The sequence below is a fragment of the Arachis ipaensis genome, chromosome B08 (genome assembly GCF_000816755.2).
Source record: "Arachis ipaensis cultivar K30076 chromosome B08, Araip1.1, whole genome shotgun sequence".
Lineage (NCBI taxonomy): Eukaryota > Viridiplantae > Streptophyta > Magnoliopsida > Fabales > Fabaceae > Arachis > Arachis ipaensis.
Genome location: NC_029792.2, coordinates 53,450,788 through 53,454,912, shown reverse-complemented (window position 1 = coordinate 53,454,912; position 4,125 = coordinate 53,450,788).

Sequence of the window (4,125 nt, the reverse complement as noted above, 5' to 3'; positions counted from 1 at the left end):
CCCTCCCCTCTCTTGAGATCTCTGAGACTTTTCGGGATGAGCATTTATTTGCCATTCAGGAATCACCATGGTTTGCCGATATTGCAAACTATAAAGCTGCAAGGTTCATACCCAAGGAATACAACAGGATACAAAAGAAGAAATTAATTATTGATGCCAAGTACTACTTGTGGGATGAACCCTATCTCTTTAAGAGATGTGCAGACGGAATAATCCGTAGGTGTGTGCCTAGAGAAGAAGCACAGAGGATCCTATGGCATTGCCATGGATCACAATACGGAGGCCATTTCGGAGGTGAGCGAACAGCCACCAAGGTCCTCCAATGTGGCTTTTATTGGCCCACACTCTATAAAGATTCCCGAGAGTTTGTACGTAACTGTGACAGTTGCCAAAGAGCTCGCAATCTGCCTCATGGTTACGCCATGCCTCAACAAGGAATCTTGGAGATTGAGTTGTTTGACGTATGGGGAATTGACTTCATGGGACCTTTCCCACCATCATACTCAAACACTTATATTCTGGTGGCATTTGATTATGTATCAAAATGGGTTGAGGCCATTGCCACACCCACCAATGATACTAAAACGGTGTTGAAGTTCCTCCAGAAACATATCTTTAGCAGGTTCGGTGTCCCTAGAATACTAATCAGTGATGGGGGCACTCACTTCTGCAATAAACAGCTTTACTCTGCCATGGTTCGGTATGGAATTCGCCACAAGGTGGCTACCCCATATCATCCACAAACTAATGGGCAAGCTGAAGTCTCTAACAGAGAATTAAAGGGAATCCTGGAACGGACAGTAAATACCCGTAGAAAGGATTGGGCACGGAGCTTGGATGATGCTCTGTGGGCTTACAGAACAGCATTCAAGACCCCTATAAGGACCTCTCCATACCAACTCGTGTATGGTAAGGCATGTCACCTGCCCATGGAACTGGAACATAAGGCCTACTGGGCAACCAGATTCCTAAACTTTGAAGCCAAATTAGCAATATGTCTTTTGAATTTGTTGTTTAAGACTGTTAAATATGTTGGCTCTTGAAAGAATAATGAACATGAGACATGTTATTGATAATTTGAAAAATCATAAAAATGATTCTTGAAGCAAGAAAAAGTAGCAAAGAACAAAGCTTGCAGAAAAAAAAAATAGAAAGAAAAAGAAAAAGCAAGCAGAAAAAGCCAAAAGCTCTTAAAACCAAGAGGCAAGAGCAAAAAGCCAATAACCCTTTAAACCAAAAGGCAAGGGCAAATAAAAAGGATCCCAAGGCTTTGAGCATCAGTGGATAGGAGGGCCTAAAGGAATAAAATCCTGGTCTAAGCGGCTAAACCAAGCTGTCCCTAACCATGTGCTTGTGGGGTGAAGGTGTCAAGTGAAAACTTGAGACTGAGCAGTTAAAGTCAAGGTCCAAGGCAAAAAGAAGAGTGTGCTTAAGAACTCTGGACACCTCTAATTGGGGACTTTAGCAAAGCTGAGTCACAATCTAAAAGGTTCACCTAATTATGTGTCTGTGGCATTTATGTATCCGGTGGTAATACTGGAAAACAAAGTGCTTAGGGCCACGGCCAAGACTCATAAAATAGCTGTGTTCAAGAATCATCACACTGAAATAGGAGAATCAATAACACTATATGAATTCTAAGTTCCTATAGATGCCAATCACTCTGAGCTTCAATGGATAAAGTGAGACTAGTTTTGAGTATGTTTTAGTTAGTTTTTAGTCTATTTTCATTAGTTTTTAGGAAAAATTCATATTTCTGGACTTTACTATGAGTTGTGTATTTTTCTGTAAATTCAGGTAATTTTCTGGCTGAAATTGAAGGAGCTGAGCAAAAATCTGATTCAGGCTGAAAAAGGAATGCTGATGCTGTTGGATTCTGACCTTCCTACACTCAAAGTGGATTTTCTGGAGCTACAGAACTCGAAATGGCATTCTTCAAATTGCGTTGGAAAGTAGACATCCAGGGCTTTCCAGCAATATATAATAGTCCATACTTTGCACAAGGATAAACGACGTAAACTGGCGTTCAACGCCAGTTCTCTGCCCAATTCTGGCGTCCAGCGCCAGAAAAGGATCAAAAGCTGGAGTTGAACGCCCAAACTGGCACAAAAACTGGCGTTCAACTCCACAAATGGCCTCTGCACGTGAATTGCTTAAATCTCAGCCCCAGCACACACCAAGTGGGCCCCAGAAGTGGATCTCTGCATCATCCATCATAGTTTACTCATTTTTTGTAAACCTAGGCTACTAGTTTAGTATTTAAACAACTTTTAGGGACTTATTTTGAATCTCATGACATTTTAGATCTGAACTTTGTACTCTTTGACGGCATGAGTCTCTAAACTCCATTGTTGGGGGTGAGGAGCTCTGCTGTGTCTCGATGAATTAATGCAAGTATTTCTGTTTTCTATTCAAACACGCCTGTTCCTATCTAAGATGTTCATTCCCGCTTAACTGTGATGAAGGTGATGATCTGTGACACTCATCACCATTCTCAACCCATGAACGTGTGCCTGACAACCACCTCCGTTCTATATTAGATTGAATGAGTATCTCTTAGATCTCTTAATCAGAATCTTCGTGGTATAAGCTAGAATAGATGGCAGCATTCACGAGAATCCAGAAAGTCTAAACCTTGTCTGTGGTATTCCGAGTAGGATTCAAGGATTGAATGACTGTGACGAGCTTCAAACTCCTGAAGGCTGGGCGTTAGTGACAAACGCAAAGGAATCAAGGGATTCTATTCCAGCCGGATCGAGAACCAACCGGTGATTAGCCGTGCTGTGACAGAACGCGTGAGCGTAGTTTTCACTGGAAGGATGGAAGGTAGCCATTGACAACGGTGATCCACCAACACACAGCTTGCTATAGGAGGACGTGCGAGCGTGAACAAGAAGACAGAGGAAAGCAGAGATTCAGAAGACAAAGCATCTCCAAAACTCCAACATATTCTCCATTACTGCATAACAAGTAACCTTTAATCCATGCTCTCTCGTTTATTTGCAATTCAACTGATAAACATAATTGACTTTCTGACTAAGATTTACAAGATAACCATAGATTGCTTCAAACCAACAATCTCCGTGGGATTCGACCCTTACTCACGTGAGGTATTACTTGGACGACCCAGTGCACTTGCTGGTCAGTGGTACGAGTTGTGAAAAGTGTGATTCACAATTTGTGCACCAGGAGGATAGAAGAGTTTTGGGCTCTTACATCAATCCAAACCCAGGCAATTGTGGAAGTACCATCCAAAAGCCAACCATCCATGCCAACAACTTTGAACTTAAACCACAGCTCATCACCCTTGTTCAGAACAACTGTTCGTTTGGAGGAGGTGTTCAAGAAGACCCCAATCAACATTTGACCACCTTCCTGAGAATATGTGACACAGTGAAGTCTAATGGTGTTCACCCTGATGCCTATAGACTGCTCCTATTTCCATTCTCACTTAGGGACAAAGCAGCCAAGTGGCTGGAATCTTTCCCAAGGGAAAGCTTGACAACTTGGGAAGACGTGGTGAACAAATTTTTAGCAAGATTTTACCCTCCTCAACAAATCAATAGGCTGAGAGCTGAGGTCCAAACTTTCAGGCAACAAGATGGTGAGACTCTATATGAAGCATGGGAGAGGTTCAAGGACTTAACAAGGATGTGCCCACCAGATATGTTCAACGAATGGGTGCAGCTGCACATTTTCTATGAAGGACTCTCTTATGAGTCAAAGAAGGCAGTAGACCATTCATCCGGAGGATCTTTGAACAAGAAGAAGACTATTGAGGAAGCCATAGATGTTATTGAAACAGTAGCAGAGAACGACTACTTCTATGCTTCCAAAAGAGGGAACACAAGAGGAGTAATGGAGCTAAACAATGTAGATGCTCTGTTGGCCCAAAACAAGCTCATCACCCAGCAGCTGGCTGACCTCACCAAGAAGATGGAGAGGAACCAAGTAGCAGCAATCTCCACTTCATCAGCAACCCAAGAGGGAGTGAATGAAGAAACAGAGGGTAGTCAGGAGCAAGCCAACTACATTGGGAATTCACCAAGGAAAAACTATGATCCATACTCCAAGACCTACAACCCTGGATGGAGAAACTACCCAATCTTTGGGTGGGGAAGTGAG